Source organism: Rana temporaria, chromosome 3 (assembly GCF_905171775.1).
Source record: "Rana temporaria chromosome 3, aRanTem1.1, whole genome shotgun sequence".
Lineage (NCBI taxonomy): Eukaryota > Metazoa > Chordata > Amphibia > Anura > Ranidae > Rana > Rana temporaria.
In genome coordinates this window covers 364,799,759-364,820,675 of record NC_053491.1, presented here as the reverse complement: position 1 = coordinate 364,820,675, position 20,917 = coordinate 364,799,759, and the positions used below count along the sequence as shown (strand labels likewise).

Genomic DNA, 20,917 nt, shown 5'->3' with positions numbered 1-20,917 from the left:
CAGTAAACTTAGTAATAACTGATGATCTTGATTGAAGTAATGATAATAAAAATAAATAATAATGTGTATTTTCTCCAGTAGTCCAGCAGGTGTCACTGTGCCCCAGTAAAGGGTTAATCCCCCCACCCAGGGGTGCTGCACAGTATAACCTCTCCTGAAACATGTCTTTTCCTCCAGACTACATTTCCCAGCATGCGTCTCTCCCCTATTTCTGTATCTAACCTGCGCCGTAAGGATGCTGGAATTTGAAGTCCCCTCTCCGCCCCTCTCAGGGTGTTCGTGGACGCGCTGAACTACATTTCCCGGCTGTAACTGCTGCTCTCTGGCTCCCCCTGGTGGAGAGGAGCGGCAAAGCAGGCGCTGTCCAGTGTATACGGAGTGGAGGACGGAGGTGACAGGTAAGAGGGGTTGGAGGGGAGTCCTTGTGCCCCGCCGGCGTTGGGGGGGAGAAGAAGACTTTGCAAAGGAAAACTTTTATATAGTGGTGGCCTGCTAGGAGGAAAAGGGGGTAAGAAAGGTACTGGGGGCCCATAAAGTAAAGACTGGATTTATATAGTTAGGTGGGACTCTGGGAGTGAAGCAAATGGATAGGGGGGAGTTATTGGGGGTGCTGGAGAAGGATTGGTCAAAAAGTAGAATAGGTTATTAGAGGAGGAATGGGTAATGCTTAAAGAGGGGGAACGAGTTAATAAGTGTTAGAGTGCGGAATGGGTTATAAGTGCTGGAGGAATGGGTTAATAACTGTAGGGCGGAATGGGTTTATTAAGTGCTGGAAGAGGAAGAATGGGTTAATAAATGTAGGGCAGAATGGGTTAATAAGTGGTGGAAGAGGAGCAATGGGTTAATAAGTGCTGGAGGGGGAATGGGTTAATAAATGTAGGGAGGGGTTAATAAGTGCTGGGGATCAGACAAATGTGCTAATATGTACTGTCAAGGGAGTAAAGGGTTAAAAAGTGCTGGGAGAGGAGAAATGGGTTACCAATTGCTTGCAAAGTAGGAATAGGTTGGTAAATGACTAAACAATTGTTGAAAGGAGAAGGGAGGGTTAACTATTGCTGCCAGGGGAGGAATGGGTTGTCGGGGTAATAATTGGTTAATAAGCGTTGGCAGCGAATGAATGGGCTAACATATTCCAGCAGGAGAGGGATGAGTTCTGTCCGGGTAGGAATGGGTGAACAGGACCTGGGTGGGCAGTGATGGGTAGGGGTGCTCGCAGGGTGGATAAGAAGTGGTGGGGAGGAATGAGTTAATACATGCTGGTGAAGAGATGTGTTAATCATTTTGGATGATAACTACTTGGCTGTGACACTAATAATTTCATACGTGTGGGAAGGGCAGCAATGGGTTAATGAGGACGTGTGATAGAATGAACTGGTGAATGAGTGATTGGGTGACTGCGAAGGGGACCAGGGAAGGGTTGCTGTGCCCCCAGGTGTAGGTGAATTGCTTTTGGAGTAGAAAGGGTTAAAGGCGCTGCCTCCACATGCCCGGTAATGGTGTATTTCGGCACCTCCAGCTATAAACAATCACACTGCGTATTGTACATTCTGTACATTGTATCCGTCAGAATGAATGTACCAACTGCAGTAACCCCTGGCAACCAATCAGATTTTACTGTTCATATTATAGCAGGCCTCTGACTTCTCATTGGCTCGTTTGCCATGTTGCAGTTTTTATTGGACTCTGTAGAGCATTTCCACCCCCGATGTCCCATGAGAGCCAGAGATGCCAGCTGTCCTGGCGTATGACACATGCTTGGTGCATTGAGTATTATGCCTGATTTAGGGTGGAGTAAAGTAGCGGTTACATTTTTTTTTATGAACATTCATAATTGGCGCTGTTATCAGCAGGAGGGACGGGCGGACTCCTGCACTTCATTTCTGACCCCAATGTCAGAATCATTTCTGAAGCCTCTTGCTTGTGGCTTTGAATTCTGATTTGGATATTATGTAGTCACCTTCATCTGTTTGATACGTTGTTTTTATTCCCCCCCCCCCCAATTGCAGCAATGTGAGCGCATTTCTGACCGATCTCAGGAGCGTGCTGCTTTCCCTGGGGACATGCTGATTTTGACATCTCCTGACTCTGACGCACGTGTATAGAAACTCAGAAACATTTCTCACCTGGAGACCGCAGGGAGAGATTATCCAAAGCAGATTATTAAATCTGATCTCCAGCTATCCTTCAGTCTTACACAGCTGTACATGTACAGGCTCCTCTCCTGTACTGAAATTGGGCTCCTCTCCTGTACTGAAATTGGGCTCCTCTCCTGTACTGAAATCGGGCTCCTCTCCTGTACTGAAATCGGGCTCCTCTCCTGTACTGAAATCGGGCTCCTCTCCTGTACTGAAATCGGGCTCCTCTCCTGTACTGAAATCGGGCTCCTCTCCTGTACTGAAATCGGGCTCCTCTCGTGTACCGAAATCGGGGCTCCTCTCCTGTACTAAAATATGGGCTCCTCTCCTGTACTAAAATATGGGCTCCTCTCCTGTACTGAAATCGGGGCTCCTCTCGTGTACCGAAATCGGGCTCCTCTCGTGTACCGAAATCGGGCTCCTCTCGTGTACCGAAATCGGGCTCCTCTCCTGCACTGAAATCGGGCTCCTCTCCTGCACTGAAATCGGGCTCCTCTCCTGCACTGAAATCGGGCTCCTCTCCTGCACTGAAATCGGGCTCCTCTCCTGCACTGAAATCGGGCTCCTCTCCTGCACTGAAATCGGGCTCCTCTCCTGCACTGAAATCGGGCTCCTCTCCTGCACTGAAATCGGGCTCCTCTCCTGAAATCGGGCTCCTCTCCTGTACTGAAATCGGGCTCCTCTCCTGAAATCAGGCTCCTCTCCTGTACTGAAATCGGGCTCCTCTCCTGAAATCAGGCTCCTCTCCTGTACTGAAATCGGGCTCCTCTCCTGTACTGAAATCGGGCTCCTCTCCTGAAATCAGGCTCCTCTCCTGTACTGAAATCGGGCTCCTCTCCTGTACTGAAATCGGGCTCCTCTCCTGAAATCGGGCTCCTCTCCTGCACTGAAATCGGGCTCCTCTCCTGAAATCAGGCTCCTCTCCTGTACTGAAATCGGGCTCCTCTCCTGTACTGAAATCGGGCTCCTCTCCTGAAATCAGGCTCCTCTCCTGTACTGAAATCGGGCTCCTCTCCTGTACTCAAATCGGGCTCCTCTCCTGAAATCGGGCTCCTCTCCTGTACTGAAATCGGGCTCCTCTCCTGTACTGAAATCGGGCTCCTCTCCTGAAATCGGGCTCCTCTCCTGTACTGAAATCGGGCTCCTCTCCTGAAATCAGGCTCCTCTCCTGTACTGAAATCGGGCTCCTCTCCTGTACTGAAATCGGGCTCCTCTCCTGAAATCGGGCTCCTCTCCTGCACTGAAATCGGGCTCCTCTCGTGCACTGAAATCGGGCTCCTCTCGTGTACTGAAATCGGGCTCCTCTCCTGCACTATAATCGGGCTCCTCTCCTGTACTGAAATCGGGGCTCCTCTCCTGTACTGAAATCGGGGCTCCTCTCCTGTACTGAAATCGGGGCTCCTCTCCTGTACTGAAATCGGGGCTCCTCTCCTGTACTGAAATCGGGGCTCCACTCCTGTACTGAAATCGGGGCTCCACTCCTGTACTGAAATCGGGGCTCCACTCCTGTACTGAAATCGGGGCTCCACTCCTGTACTGAAATGGGGCTCCACTCCTGTACTGAAATCGGGGCTCCACTCCTGTACTAAAATTCCTTACTGCACACTGTGAGCTCCTCACATCGTGCATTAGAAGCTGCAGCAAGTCACATAGAGCCTGCCTCCTTTCCTGGCAGGAAGATGCCCAGCATCCTCTAGCTCAGGGGTAGGCAACCTTGGCCCTCCAGCTGTGGTGAAACTACAATTCCCATGAGACATTGCAAGACCCTGATAATCACAGGCATGACTCCTAGAGGCAGAGGCATGATGGGATTTGTCGTTTCACCACAGCTGGAGGGCCAAGGTTGCCCACCCCTGCTCAAGCTGTTTACTTCCCAGCCTTACTCTCTCTGGTCTGCCCCTTTCAATCATTGGATTTCAATTCTTTCAATCATGGAGGCTCAGCATCATATGTGGGCATTACCCAGGGTGAGCTACATGCAAATACATCCTGTCTAGAAATGCCCATTCCTCCACACTGACATCACAGCATCCTGCCAGCCACTCCAACCTGACAACAACAAAGACCCAGTGATGATGTCACTGGGTGTAAAATAAGGTAGGTTAACAAACATTTAGCATAAAATGAAGGGAGGGACTTGCTGTCCGGCCCATGCAGATATACTGCAGGCTGGCATCTCTCTTGTACGTAATCTGGGATTTCCCGGCAGGGGACCCGCGCCTGCTGCGCCAGCTGTGCTGTCATTCGCTACAGCACAAGCCAATCAGTGGGTCCCGGCCAATGATTTATGGATGGGACAACTGATCAGCTAAACGAATGACAGAGGAAAGCCCTGTGTTGGTAAACAACACAGGGCTCTTTACAGAGAGCAGTGATGTGTCTTTTTTTTTTTTCTCCCTACAAAGCAGGGAGTAAAAGCCAGCACATTACTTAGTCAAACCGTACACACAGTTACCCTTTGATTGCCCCTAAATGTTAACCCCTTCCCAGCCAGTACCATTAGTACAGTGACCGTGTATATTATTCGGACTGATCACTGTATTAGTGTCACTGGAGATGTCAGTGGCAGTTACTCAGTTCCCACAAAGTGTCAGTTAGGCTAGGTTCACACTATTGCAGGCCGTGCGCTTGCTCAGGCACGGCAGCCCATTCATTTGAATGACAGTCTGCTGTGCCCGTGTTTCCTGCAGGAAAAAGGTGCGTACATTTTTTTTTATTTTTTTATTTTTTCCAAATTTTTTGGTCTTTTTTCGTCCATATAACAAAAAAAAAAAAAGACAGTAGTGATCAAATACTACAAAAGAGAGCTCTACTTGTGTGGGAAAAAATATATAAAGGTTTGTAGCCTGTTTTGGTGCGGTTTCCCGATTGGTCTTCTTTTTTTGGTTGTTTTCACAGTGATGGTGTGCCAGATGTGTTTATAGTAAAATAAGTGAAAAATGCCAATAATTTCACTGGAAACTTAAATATTTATGGGATCTGTCTCCTTTTACTTTCCTTTGGCCTTAGATATTTTTTTTTTATGTAGATGTAATGTCAATTGCTAATACAATCCTGGCCAAAAATATCGGCAGCCCTACGTTTCTGTCAGATAATCCTCCATTTCGCCCCGAAAGTTGTTGCAATTACAAATGTGCATTCTCTTGTTTATTTATTTTGTTTCTACTGTACAGTGGAACCTCGTATTGCGAGTAACTTGGTTAACGAGCGTTTCGCAATACGAGCACTGTATTTAAAAAAGAATCCTAACTCGGTTTGCAAGTGCTGTCTCGCGAAACAAGCAGGATTCAGGCCAAAGCGGTGTGCAGTACCGCGTTTGGCCTGAAGTGGGGGGGCGCCGGAACCGAACGGCACAGTTCGGCTGACCTTGGGAATGGAGTCTTTCTGAGGTTTGCCGAGGTGTCCTCAGGCCTTTCCGCCTGTTTCTGAGGCTCTCTGGTGCCCCCGACCTCTGGCCACATGCGGTATTGCATGCCATTGAAGTCAATACGGAACAAATTATTTTAGTTTCTATTGACTTCAATGGGGAAACCAGCTTTGATATGCGAGTACTTTGGATTACGAGCATTCTCCGGAAACGGATTATGCTCGTAATTTGAGGTTCCACTGTATTGGTAAAGATTGAAAACCCCTAGGGTGAGACTTTGAGGGCACTACCAACACATTGGTCCTCAAAGTCCCACTGTAGGGGTTTTCTCTCTTTATTGTTATTGGGATGTGGTATACATTTTGATAGTTCTTTTTATCAGAAACCTTCTTCGTACAGTATTGGTATGACACAAAAAAGTGAAGAAACAAAAAGCCAAATCTGACACATTCCACCCAAAACTCCAAACGTGGAGTGGACAAAATAATTTGCACCTTCTCAAAATTGTAAGAAATAATTGCATTCCAAGTTTGTAACGCTCCTGTAATTTGTAAAGAAACTCGTCTGTATCAATTAACAGGTGCTGACAATATAGAAATCACACCGGCAACCAGTTAAAATGGTGAAAAATGAACTTTTTTGTTGTGTGTCTGTGTGCCGCATGGAGAAGAGAAAGAGCAGCAAAGAATCCTCTGAGGATCTGAGACCAAACATTGTGGAAAAGCATGGACAATCTCAAGTTACAAGTCCATCTCCAGAGATCTTAAAGGGTCACTAAAGGAATTTTTTTTTTAGCTAAATAGCCTCCTTTACCTTACTGCAGTCCTGGTTTCATGTCCTCATTGTTCGTTTTTGCTCTGATGTTGCTGTAATTTTTCTCTGTTCTGGACACTTCCTGGTTGTCTGTTTCCTGATGACCACAGTACTGGGAGCTTCTAGTTTCATGTTCCAAACCATCACTGCTCTATGGCTCTGTGTAGCACAGAGGCAGGATAAAAGAAACGAAATGCAAAAACTAAACTAAAAAACTATAGGTTCATTATATGATTGATTTTTAATCGTTTTTAAAAGGAATCGGTTAACTATTTCAGCCAAAAAAATGTTTTCCTTTACAACTCCTTTAAAGCTCCTGTGTCCACTGTGCACATTGTCATGAAGTTTATGGCCCATGACACTGTAGCTAATCTCCCTGGATGTAGACAAAAGAGCAAAAGAGCAAAATTTATCAAAGAGTTTGCCAAAACGTACCCGAGGAAGCCAAAATCTTTTTGGGAGGATGTGTTGTGGACAGACGAAACAAAATGACAGCTTTTTGGTAGTGCCCATGATTCTACTGTTTTCAGAAAGAGAAATGAGGCCTTTAAAGAGAAGAGTACAGTCCCTACAGTAAAACATGGTGGAGGTTCACTGATGTCTTGGGGTTGCTTTGCTGCTTCATGCAAAGGATGTCTTGACCGTGTGCATGGCATTATGAAATCTGAAGACTTCCAAAGAATTCTGGGGTGCATTGTAGGGCCTAGTGTCAGAAAGTTGGGTCTCCGTCGGATGTCATAGGCCTTACAGCTGGACAATGATCCAAAGCACACGTCAAAAAGCACCCAGAAAGGGTTTAACCACTTGCTGACGGCCGTACGACTTTGTACGGCCGCAGCGCGGCTCCCAATCTCTAACAGGCCGTCTTTTTACGGCCGCCCCTTTGCACGTTCCCCGCGCGCGCTCCCGAGCGAGCGCGGGGAACTGCTGTGCTGGCCGTGTCCCTTGGACACAGCCAGTCACAGATCGTCGTGAACGGCCAATCGGAGCGGCCGTTTCCTAGGCGATCTGTGCGACCAATGAGAGATGATCTCATATGTTTACATATGAGATCATCTCTCATTCCCGGCTCTCGCAGACAGCGGTGCTGTCAGGGGAGAGAGGAGACGGATCTGTGTCTCTTGTACATAGAGACACAGATCGGTCACCCCCCCCAGTCACCCCCCTTCCCCCACAGTTAGAACACTAATATTAGGGTACATATTTAACCCCTTTCTCACCCCCTAGTGTTAACCCCTTCCCTACCAGTCACATTTATACAGTAATTAGTGCATATTTATAGCACTGATTGCAGTATAAATGTGAATGGCGCCAAAAATGTGTCAAAGGTGTCCGATGTGTCCGCCATAACGTCGCAGTCACAATAAAAATCGCAGATCGCCGCCATTTCTAGTAAAAAAAAAAAAAATAATAATAATAATTCTGTCCCTTATTTTGTAGGCGCTATAACTTTTGCGCAAACCAGTCGCTTATTGCGATTTTTTTTTTTTTTTTTTTTTTTTTTTTTTACAAAAAATATGTAGAATACGTATCGGCCTAGACTGAGGATAAAAAAAAACGTAAAAAAAAAATTTAGCTATTTATTATAGCAACAAGTAAACATTTTTTTTTTTTTTCAAAATTGTCGCTCTATTTTTGTTTATAGCGCAAAAAATAAAAACCGCAGAGGTGATCAAATACCACCAAAAGAAAGCTCTATTTGTGGGGAAAAAGGGACGTTAATTTTGTTTGGGAGCCACGTCGCACGACCGCGCAATTGTCAGTTAAAGCGACGCAGTGCCGAATCGCAAAAAGTCCTCTGGTCAGGAAGGGGCTTAAGTGCCCAGTAAGGAAGTGGTTAAAGCCTCGTACACATGATCGGATTACCTGACGGGAATTGTGTGATGGCAGGCTGTTGTCGGAAAATCCGACTTTGTATGCTTGATCGGACAATTTTTGACGCATTTTCCGCCAACAAATGTGGGATGGCATGCTTTAAAATTTTCTGACAACACAAATGTGCGGGAGAAGAGAGCGGAGAAGTCGGAAGACCCCCCCGAAGTCGGGAGAAGACCGGGCCGCCGCTGGTAAAAGAGCTGAAAAGACAGCGGTGGTGCCCGGCAGAAGGGAGAAGTCGGAAGAAGACCCCTGGAGTTGCCTAATAAACTACTTTAAAAACCTGTGTAGTGTTTTCTTTATTGACATTTTTCTACCACAAGGTGAAAGGGGGCTCCCAGATTCCGATAAGCCCCCCGCCTGCAGACCCCGACAACCAATGGCCAGGGTTGTTGGGAAGAGGCCCTTGTCCCCATCAACATGGGAACAAGGTGCTTTGGATTGGGGGTGCATGCCGCCTGGTATGGCTCAGGAGGGGGGGGGCTCGCCCGTCCCCACCTGCATGCTCAGATAAGGGTTTGGTAAGGATTTGGGGGTACCTGCACGCCGTTTTTTTGGTGTAGGGGGTTCCCCTTTAAATCCATACCAGACCTAAGGGCCTGATATGCTCCTAGAGGGGAACCCATGCCATTTTTTTATTTAAAATTTGGCAACGAGTTCCCCCTCCTGGAGGCGTGTTGTGGGTCACGTTGTGATTTATACTCAAGTCGTGTTCAAGTTGCCTCCAAAAGTCGTGCTGGAAGTCGTGTTGCCCTTGTGTGAACCGGCTCTAAAGAGCTAAAGAACCATGTAGTTTTGTGTTTGTTGGCAGACAATTCTTTGCCGTTTGTATGCAATACAAGTTCCTGGCCAACGCTCTTCAGACAAAAGTCCTACGCTTTGTTCCGCAGAAAATCTGATCATGTGTACCAGGCTTTAGACAAAGTGTTAGAGAGTACTGAACTGGCCAGTAATGAGTCCAGATCTAAATCCCATTGAGCACTTGTGGATAGATCTCAAAACCGCAGTTGGGAAAAGGAACCCTTCCGATCTGAGAGACCTGGAGTAGTTGGCAAAAGAAGAGTGGTCCAAAATTCCAGTAGAGAGGTGCAAGAAACTCATTGGTGGTTACAGGAAGCGATTTGATTTCAATTCTTTTTTCCAAGAAGTGTGCTACCAAACATTAAATTGAGGGTGCCAATAATTTTGTCCAGTCCATTTTTGGAGTTTTGCGTGGAATGTTTCAGATTTGGCTTTTTGTTTCTCCACTTTTGTGTCTGACCAATACAAACAAAATAAATAAACATGAGAAAGCCTAAACTTTTGTAATTGCAATAATTTTCTGGTCAAATTGGTGCATTAGCTGACAGAAATGCAGGGGTGTCAATGTTTTTGACAATGACTGTATCTCATATAAGCTTTAACATTTTAATGCCCTAAAAAAAAAAAAAATATGCACCTGTCAATAGAGTAATGCTTGGTGTTTCTGCCATGAGGATGACAACCCTCTGTCCCTGTCTCCCAGTTGTGCTCCTTCATTGTCACCCTGTCCCATGGGCTTCCAATGGAGACTACCAGTGGCTGTTACAACACACATTATGCAGACATGGTCCACTGTTGTCACCATCGGAAAACCCACGATGAGAAACGCCATCGCTGAACTGCATCAAGACAGGAAATGACTGCATGCTTCTTAAATAGTTAGTTAATTTTTAGCGAAAATGTGTAAAGGTGACCTACCCACCCCTGCGGTCCCGCTATACTTAACTCCTCGATCCTGAGCTGTCAAGGCTCCTGCAAGCAACTTCACCAGTCGTGGATTTGAAATCCCTGCTACTTTCTCTCTTCTCCATCCAGCGCTGTAAAGATGGACCAGACAGAATCTGATTGGTCAATGCTGTCCATGTGACAATGCTGACCAATTCGAATCTGTCTGGTCCGTACTGGCAGCGCTGGACAGAGAGGAGAGAAAGCAGCAGGGATTTCAAATCCCTGGACTGGTGGAGTGGTGTGCGGGAGGCAAGTACAGCTGGGTCCAGGGAGGGGAGTCCAATGTTGGGTCACCTTTACAGATTTACACACTTCAAGACTTCATGTACAAGTAAAGTCTTAAAATGGTTGTAAACCCAACCATGCAACTTGCACCTACAGGTAAGCCTAGATTAAGGCTGTATCTCCATTAAAAAAAACGCCTATAAACGAAACGTGGCCAAATGCGAGTTACCGTTTCAAATGCCTCTGAACATCTGTCCTGAATGCATTTTTTATTTTTTTTTGCTTTCCAAAGAATGCTTCTAACCTCAACTGCCTGGAAATGACTATGAGCGACTCAATGTACTGATAAGATAACATAGAGGAGCGTTCAGGGAAAGCTGAAAAAAATGCCTAACTGCTCCTAAACATCTGTTTACCAGCAGCAGTGTACATGAGGCTTAAGGCTGCATTCACACCTGAACGCGGCGTATTTTACCGTGATTTGCCGCGACAAATTGCGGCGTTTTGTCCCGCGATTTGCCGCGACAAAACGCTGCGTTTTTTAAGCCTAAAATACGCCGGAGGGGTGATTAACATTGTCGGCTATGCCGAAAGCCGCCTGAAAAAAAAGGTCCGGGACTTGTTTTGAGCTTCAGGCGTACGGCGTTTCGGCGTTCGGCGTGGAGATGTGAACCATCTCCATAGCCGACAATGTTAAATCACCCCTCCAGCGTATTGCAGGCTGCAATAGCGTCGGGCTTCAGGCGTTAAAACGCCTAGGTGTGAATGGAGCCTAAGGCCCCGTACACATGACCGGATCTGTCCGCTGGGATTTATCCGCGGATCAGTTCCAGCAGACAAATCCGGTCGTGTGTACGGCCTAGCGGACATTTTTCGGCGGACATTTGTCCAGCCGACCGTTTTCCAGCGGATAAAAATTTCTTAGCATGCTAAGAAATCTATCCGCTGGAAACCTGTCCGTCGGACTTATCCGGTCATCTGTACAGACTCACCGGATAAGTCCGACCGATCCCCATCCCTCGCATGCTTTAAAGTGATTCGACGCATGCGTGGAAGTATTTACCTTCCAGGGTCGCGCACGTCGCCGCGGCGACTGCGCGGCCACGTCACCGCGTATGTTTTCCGCGGGGATTTTGATCTGATGGTGTGTACAGCCATCAGATCAAAATCCGGAGCAGAAATGTCCAATGGAAACGGTCCGGCGGACCGTTTTCATCGGATATCCGCTCGTGTGTACAGGGCCTTAGAGAGCAGGAGATTTGTTAAACTCAAAGAAAGTTGGAACATCGCCAATGGGAGTTCATCCAGGATAGCATATATTTGCCAAAAACCACAGTCCATCACAGCTGTCTATATCCAATTCAAGATCATTTTCAAACTGTGAAATTATCTTTCGCAGGTAAATAAGATCAACTTAAAGCGGAACTAAACCTAATGACTTAATGGTTTAAAAAAAATGTTATATTGCTGGGAATGCCAACTGTCACATTTTCTTGTGCTGTCAACCATCCGGTGGCTGGTGTCACAACTGATCACATGTGCAGCTCCATGGCAGTTGCAAAAAGAGAAGTCTAAGGCCCCTTTCACACTGAGGAGTTTTTCAGGCAGTACAGCGCTAAAAATAGCGCCTAAATACCGCCTGAAAAACTCCTGCCCAGCCTTCTCAATGTGAAAGCCCGAGGGCTTTCACACTGAGGCGATGCGCTGGTGGGAGAGAAAAAAATCTCCTGCAAGCAGCATCTTTGGAGCGGTGAGAGGAGCGGTATGTAATTTAAACAATGGGAAACCGCGGTAATACCTCCTGCAATTCGCCTCTGCAGAGGTGCATTGCGGGCGGTATTAACCCTTTATCGGCCGCTAGCGGGGGTTAATACTGCATCGCTAGCGGCCAAAGCCTGCGGCAATTCCAACGGTATAGCGCCACTATTTTTAGCGCCACTATACCGCCACCGCACCTCCCGCCCCAGTGTGATAGGGGCCTAAAAGGGCAGATTCCTTGGCTGAAAAGGATAGGGGGGTTTAGTTCTGCTTTAACGTGTTAGTTATGTTCTAAGAAGGCTTTATTTAACTACAAGTGCAAAGTGCACTTGAAATTGCACTAAAAGTACACTTGGAAGTGCAGTCGCTATAAATATGAGGGGCACATGATTGGATGATAAAATCGGCAGCGCTTCCCCTCATTTTAGATTTACCCCTCAGATTTACAGCGACTGCACTTCCAAGTGCAATTTCAAGTGCAAAGAGGATTTGCCCTTAGTAAATGACCCCCTATGTGTCCATGCACACACAGGATTTTAGGAGCTATAAGTGGCATAGGCATTTTCAAGCTGTAAAAAAAGAGGGCCAGCACGTTCTGAGGATTGGCGTTGGAGATGTAAAATTGTCTGATGCTGGTAAAAGCTGCTAAGCCTCGTCAAGTATTTTTTTTTTTTTTTTTTTTTTTACATCAATGGTTTCCTATGAGAGCCCATTGATTTAAATAGAAGTTGCACTACAAGTCGGATCATGATGATCCGACTTGCGGTGCGGCTTGTGCGCTGTGATTTTGAAGGGGAATCCTCGACCTAATGGAAAAAAAAAATCCATACCAAACCCTTACTCGAGCACGCAGCCCGGCAGAGGCCTAATCCTTGCCTTGCAGCGCTTTGTCATGGACCAGTTTGGTCAGTGGCATCTGTGGACTGTTGTTCCGGGGGGTTCCGACAGCTTTGCAACCCTGGAGGTAAGTACAGGGAGATAGGTGTCCTTTAGTGTACTTTTAAATTTTTTTGCTCTACTTTAACCTTTGAGTTTTCTTTTGGTTGCATTTGATCACCTCTGGGTTTTTTATTATATAAATAAAAAAGATCAACCTTTTTGGAAAAAATAAATAAATATATATGTGTGTTTTTTGCATGCAGTTTTCATACATTTTGCGTTTTTTACATATGTTTTTTCTGTTTAAACACACTGGGGTAGATTCAGGTACATTTGCCCATTTCTTACGGAGGCGCAGCATACCGTTTTGCTGCTGCGCCTCCGTAAATTTCCTGCGCTACGCTTGATTCACGTAGCAGTAGCTCCGTAAATTGCGTGGGCGCTCCTGAAAAATGCCCGGCGTAAGAGCGCGCAATTTAAATGATCCCATAGGGGGCGTGGATCATTTAAATTGGGCGCGTTCCCGCTCCGAACGTAGTGCGCATGCTCCGTCGGGAAACTTTCCCGACGTGCATTGCGGTAAATGACGTTGCAAGGACGTCATTTGCTTTCCAAGTGAACGTGAATGGCGTCCAGCGCCATTCACGAGTCACTTACGCAAACGACGTAATTTTTCAAAAACGCGACGCGGGAACGACGGGTATACGTAGCATTGGCTGCCCCTGCTAATAGCAGGGGCAGCCTTACGCAAAAACCGACGTACGCAAACGACGTAAACTGCGTACGCAGGGCGGGCGTATGGTTGTGAATCGGCGTTAGTATGCAATTTGCATACTCTACGCTGACCACTATGGGAACGCCACCTAGCGGCCTGCGTAAGAATGCAGCCTAAGATATGACGGCATAAGAGCCTAATGCCAGGCATATCTTAGGCTGCAGTCGGCGTTTCGAGGTTCCTGAATCAGGAGCATTCCATACACCGGGGCAAGTAAGCAATTGCGCTGCGTAACTATGGTTATGCAGACGCAATTGCTCTCTGAATCTACCCCACTGTATATAGCTGGTTGCTAAGGAAAGGGCTGCCGCGTCCTTAACAGATGATTCATCAGCTGTCAGCGGGGTTCCCTGCTGACAGCTGAATGAAAAAAATAATTGGCCGCAAACAAATATCATGGCAAAAACAGCATGGGGGTCCCCCCCCCCAGGTCCATTCCAGGCACTTTTGGGTCTAGTATGAATTCGAAGGGGACCCCACCATGCCACAAAAAAATTCAGTGTGGGGGCAAAGGGAGGGGACGAGTGAGCGCATCCTTGAACCATACCCCAAAGCACCTTGTACTCATGTTGATGGGGACAAGGTCCTGTTCCCAATAACCCTGGTGGTTGTCGGGGGCTGCAGGCAGGGGGACTTAACAGAATCTCAAAGTCCCCTTTAACAAGGGGGGCCCCAGATTCCGCCCCCCATGTGAATGGGTATTTTTTTTGTTTTTTTTTTACCTTCAACTGTCAGCGGGTAAACCCTGCTAACAGCTGATGACTCATCGGTTGTTAAGGATGCGGCCCCCTCCTTGGCAACCAGCTATATTATTATTATTATTATTATTATTATTATTATTATTATTTAAGGTACTTGTATAGCGCCGTCAATTTATGCAGCGCTTTACATATACATATATACATTGTACATTCACATCAGTCCTTACCCTCAAGGAGGTAAGAAAGCTGCCGCTCCAGGTGAGCTCACTAGGGTAATTGATGTCCACTCAGAAGCAGATGGGTGCTGGCAATGCACAGGATGTGCAAAAACAAGAAGGATATGGACAGCCGCACTCCAGTAACTTGAAAAAAGACGTGCCCTTTATTGGGTACAGGAAAAAATGCACTACAGATATCAGCACACAGTGGGATAAACAGCTGACGCGTTTCGCATTGAGTGTCAATGCTTAATCATAGCTATGATTAAGCATTGACACTCAATGCGAAACGCGTCAGCTGTTTATCCCACTGTGTGCTGATATCTGTAGTGCATTTTTTCCTGTACCCAATAAAGGGCACGTCTTTTTTCAAGTTACTGGAGTGCGGCTGTCCATATCCTTCTTGTTTTTGCTTACCCTCAAGGAGCTTGCAATCTAAGGTCCCTAACTCACATTCATATACTAGGGCCAATTAAGACAGAAGCCAATTAACCTACCATAGCATGTGTTTGGAGCTATATACAGTGTTTTAAGCAGGCTCCACCCCCAAAACGCATAGATGTGAACGTGTACCATAGGAAACCATGTTAAATGGACTGTGGAGCATTTTCTACAAACTGCAAAATGCACAAAAGAAATGCATAGGTGTGAACCTAGGGTAAGTGTATATTAATTGGCTTGCATGAAACTTTTTTTAATGCTAGCAATAGTGGTGATCAGCGACTTATAAGGGGACTTTGATAGTATGGCAGGCAATTTGACACTGTGTAGGAACTGACACTGACATCACCAGTGACATTAACACAGTGCTAATGATATACACTGTATAATGACACTGGCAGGCCAAGGCTTAACATCTAGGGGCAATCAAGGGGTTAACTGTGTGCCTAACAATGTGTAATGTGTGGAATCAGGGTTTGACAAATTTGCTTGGAATCTAGGAGCCAGCTAAAAAGCTAAAAAAGTTAGGAGCCAGAAAACGCATCCTGTCCCGACGAGCTTGGGCGCAGAAGCGAACACATACGTGAGCAGCGCCCGCATATGTAAACGGTGTTCAAACCACACATGTGAGGTATCGCCGCGATTGGTAGAGCGAGAGCAATAATTCTAGCCTTAGCCCTCCTCTGTTACTCAAAACATGCAACCTGTAGATTTTTTTAAACGTCGCCTATGAAGATTTTAAAGGGTAAAAGTTTGTCGGCATTCCACGAGCGGACGCAATTTTGAAGCGTGACATGTTGGGTATGAATTTACTCGGCGTAACATTATCTTTCATAATATTAAAAAAAAATGGGGATAACTTTACTGTTGTCTTATTTTTTTATTAAAAAAAAGTATAATTTGTTCCCAAAAAAGTGCACTTGTAAGACCGCTGCGCAGATACGGCGTGACAGAAAGTATTAGAACGATCGCCATTTTATTCTCTAGGGTGTTAGGATAAAAAATATATATAATGTTTGGGGGTTCTAATTAGAGGGAAGAAGATGGCAGTGAAAATAGTGAAAAATGACATTAGAATTGCTGTTTAACTTGTAATGCTTAACTTGTAATACCAACGGCCACCACCAGATGGCACCAGCTTACACATCTAGTGGTAATAACTTGTAATACCAACGGCTCACCACCAGATAGCGCCAGCTCCCCTTCCAAGCCAAGTCGCCAGGACCCCATTTCTAGTCGCCCTGGCGACCGGGATTTGTCGAGCCCTGTACTAATCAATGTGGCAGATTTTTCTCCCTGCTTTGCATCGCTGTTCTATGTAAAGGGCCCTATGGTGTTAATAAACACAGGGCTCTGTACTGTGATTCGCTATGCCGATCAGCAGGTACCTGCCATAAATCATTGGGCAGGACCTGTTGACCAACTTGTGCTATGCCGCATCATACCATAGATCGAGGGCAAGCTGGCGCCTGCTCCCTACTAGGAAAAATGGATCATATGTGTGTGTGTGTGTATATATATATATATATATATATATATATATATATATATATATATATATGTCTGTGCAGAGCGTCTGCCCCAACACTGTATATGTACATGGGGCAGTCCACAAAAGGTTAAAGATATCTGAAGATTTATAAAAGTGTAGCAGTGGACGGGACTATAACTTCATTTTAGTTTTGAGATTTCTCATTTGTTGAATGACAGTAAAATATCTTGAAGGAATGAACCAAACGGATATTAAAGGCCAGTTCCACCAGACGTTTCCTCCATCTCAGTCCTACATGGAGGTACTGACATTCGGTTACAAGGCTGGAGGAACTATTAACATACTACATTCCAACGACGTTGGCACACTTGTACGCCATTGAGATCCTCAAGTCCCTCAGCTCCGGAGGCAGATGGGACTTGTACAGTTTTCATTCACAATTTCCAGTGAATAAATGACTCCTCAGGGCAGGCAAAGCAACAGTTGAGGGCTGCAAACTGTGACCATGTTTCACAATACACCCTAAATATGGGTGTTGCTTGAAACATGGTCAGAAAGAGGAACTTATCTTTTAAGCCGATTATTTTTCTCACAGTGAATAGTTTGTGAACTGTGGGAAATATCCAGATCATAGAGTTCTCCATTTGTATGTCGAAAAACAGAAGTAAGGTATCAATCAAGCAGAAACAAAATGTTGCTATAGAAGAATCATTCTAGATCAGTGGTTTTCAACCACCCGGCAATGTTCCGGTGCTGGGCCACGTCCTCGCTCCTACTGGTCCTCCAACTATCCCCTAACCTCCCAGAGTGCCTCCCAGCTCTTTTAGTACCCCCAATCTCTAATTACAGTGTTCCACACTGCCCCCCAGCCTACCATGATGCCCCGTAACAACCTCCAATCTCTCACAGTTCCCTTCCAAGTTGCCAGCCTCCTGAGAAGACCCCCATCCCCTCTAGTTTTCCCCAGGCCCCTCTAGAAACCTTATCCCCTGCAGGTCCACCAAGTCTGGTACAGTGACGCCCATCCTCTCCAGCCAGTATTTTAATACGTGCTTCTTTTTTTTTCTGTTGGGGCATGGAAGGTTTTGAAAGAATTTACCAGGCCCTGGTTTCTAAAAGACAGAGCTACAGTACTTCTCTAGATGATAACCGTCTAAGTGTTATTCATCTCAGATTGGGCATGTCTGCAAAGGTTTAATGGCCCCAGATATGCTTGGCGCTGCTGTGTAAAACTTCAACATAATTCATTCAAAAGCTACAGGTAAACATTTTTCAGCTTGTTTTAACCTGCAGAATCCTTTTCTTTCTGATTGTTCCTGTTCACAATTGTATGTTCAGTTGCCCTATGCTCAAAAAGTACTTTTTTTTTTTGTAGCGTAGCTAAGCTTTTTCGGCACTATTGACTTCAATGGAAGCTCCTGTAAACATGAGATACGTGCATTTTTGTGTCTGAAGAACCTTTCTGACTTTTCTAGAATTGCTCTCTACCGATTGGCCACAAAACAAACACCTGAAGCTTGTGAAATGCCTGAAAAAATTCAAAATGTAAAATCTGCTCTGGTATAAATGCAGTTTTATGGTGAAGAGGGAATAAAGCAATTAAAAAGTTCTTCAACCAAACTGGTGCATAGTCAAGTAAAGCCTTCTTCGAACAAAATGTATTTACATGTCTGGCTCCATTACATATCCCACAAATAAGAGGATTATTCCTCATTTAAGGACAGTGGGTGGAGCCATGCAAATCATTGCTTTGCACCCCATTGGCCAAAAGCACATCCAGAACCACATGGGTATACAGTGGGGGAAAGTATTTATTTGATCCCCTGCAGTGTTTGTAAGTTTGCCCACTAAGGCTGGGTTCACACTTGAAAATGCAGTGGCTCACAGCAGGAGTCCGGTGCGTCTCCATTCACCGTTTTACCCGCATCCAATTCGCAATAGTGTGAACCCATCCTTATAAAAAAAAGAAGGGTCTATAATTCTTATCATAGGTGTATTTTAAATGATAGAGGCCGAATATCAACCAAAAATCCCCAAAAAAACAGATGATACAAATGTTATGAATTGAGTTGCAGTTCAGTGAGTAAAATAAGTATTTGCACAATACGCCACCATGGATCTAAATCCTGCAGCGTCCGCAAGGTCTCCCTCTTTGAGAAGGCACATATACAGGCCCATCTGAAGTTTGCCAATAAATATCTAAATGATTCAGAGAAGGATTGGGAGAAAGTTTTGTGGTCAGATGAGACCAAAATTAAACTCTCTCTTGCCGCGTACACACGGTCGTTTTTCGGCATGAAAAAAAAACAGTTTTTTTCAGCATGTCCAAAAAACAAAGTTTTTCCAACTTCATCATTAAAAACGATGTTGCCCACACACCATCGTTTTAAAAAAACTACGGCACTCTGAAGGGGAAGTTCCAATTCGCCTTTGGGCTGCTTTTAGCTGATTCCTTGTTAGTAAAAGACGATTCGCGCTTTTCTGTCTGTTACAGCGTGATGAATGTGCTTACTCCATTATGGATGGTAGTTTTACCAGAACGAGCGCTTCCGTTTTATAACTCGCTTCTGGGCATGCGCGGGTTTAAAACGTCGTTTTAGCCCACACACGATCATTTTTTACAACCCGAAAAACAACATTTTAAAAAATGCAGCATGTTCGAATTTTTTTTTTTTTTGGTCGTTTTTTCAGAAGCCGAAAAACGATGTGAAGCCCACACACGATCATTTTAAATGACGGTTTTAAAAACCAGTGCTGTGGTGTCGGAGTCGAGGAGTCGGAGGAGATTTTGGGTACCTGGAGTCCGAGTCGGCAAACAATGCACCGACTCCAACTCCTACTAAATTTAGATTGGAATTAAAAAAGCAAGTTTAAATGTCCCAATTCACAAAAAGTTATAATTAATGACTTCTCTACTGTAAGAATAAAGACCAATGCATGCAGTGCCTCACGTAACCGCAAAACGAACACGTTAAGTGACCGTGAAGAAGCATGCTTTTCATGTGCTTTACTATATGGCACGCAACGCACAATTAGGAGCGGCAATACTTATACATTCGCATATTAATACAGAGGCGTCAGAGTCGGAAGTACAAAAAACTGAGGAGTCGGAACATTTGTCTACGGAATCCACAGCCCTGTTAAAAACGTCGTTTTTTTTTCATGCCGAAAAACGACCGTGTGTACGCGGCATCTGGCCTTCAATCAACTTGTGTTTGAAGGAAGAAAGATGCTGACTATGACCCTAAGAGCACCATTCCTACAGTCAAGCACAGAGGTGGAAGCATTATGCTTTGGGGCTGTTTTTTTGCTAAAGGTTGACTTTTCCCCATTGAAGGGCCATGTATTGCAACATTTTGGATAAGAACCTTCTTCCCTCAGCCAGAACACTGAAGATTGGTCGTGGATGGGTCTTCCAGCATGACAATGACCCAAAACATACCACCAGTGCAGCCAGTGTCCAGACCTTAATCCTATAGAAAATGTATGGAGGGAACTGAAACTTCTAGTTGCCAATCGACAGCCAAGAAACCATAAGGATTTAGAGAAGATCTGTAAACAAGAGTGGACCAAAATCCCTTCTGAGATGTGTGCAAACCTGGTAACCAAAATAAATAGAAAAATGAATGCTCTATTGACAGGATGAACAGGTCTATGTTATGGGGGGATTCAGAAAAAATGCTACTGACAGACTGCATATATGTCATGTTCATTTTGACCTTTGAATGACAGGCCACGTTAAATCCCTCACTTTCTAACAAGAAACCTGCCACAAAAATATATTTCTGCTTTTTAAAGTGGTAAAGGTCGAAGTTTGTTTACCTTATTTCATTCTCTGTATTAACCACTTAAGGATCCCTTCACGCTGATATACGTCGGCAGAAGGGCATGGCTGGGCACAATCACTTACCTGTACGTCGTCTTTAAGAGCCCAGCCGTGGGGTCGCGAGCATGCCGGCGGTGGCGCGCTCGCAACCCGGTCCGAAGCTCCGTTACCTCGCTCGCGACCCGATCGCCACCGGTGTCCCGCGATCGGTCTCAGGAGCTGAAGAACGGGGAGAGGTGTGTGTGTAAACACACCTTCCCCATTCTTCATTGTGGCAATGTCAGTGATCATCTGTTCCCTGATATAGGGAAAGACGATCACTGACATCACACGTCCAGCCCCGCCCCCCTACAGTTAGAAACACATATGAGCTCACACTTAATCCCTTCAGCGCCCCCTAGTGGTTAACTCCTAAACTGCAATTGTCATTTTCACAGTAATCTGCATTTTTATAGCACTTTTCGCTGTGAAAATGACAGTGGTCCCAAAAATGTATCAAAATTGTCCGATGTGTCCGCCATAATGTCGCAGTCATGAAAAAAAAATCGCTGATCGCCGCCATTGATAGTAAAAAAAAAAAAATCTTAATAAAAATGTCATAAAACTATCCCCTATTTTGTAAATGCTATAAATTTTGCGCAAACCAATCGATAAACACTTATT

At 45.4% G+C, this 20,917-nt stretch overlaps 1 protein-coding gene across 1 annotated transcript in view; it reads left to right on the top strand.

Moving 5' to 3' along the window:
* The first annotated feature begins 249 nt into the window (after positions 1 to 249).
* TBXAS1 (thromboxane A synthase 1) overlaps positions 250 to 20,917 on the top strand; it is an 83,567-nt gene continuing 62,899 nt past the window's right edge. The window contains exon 1 of the mRNA XM_040345395.1: positions 250 to 398. The gene's annotated coding sequence lies outside the window, so the exon portion shown is untranslated. The remainder of the gene's footprint in view (positions 399 to 20,917) is intronic.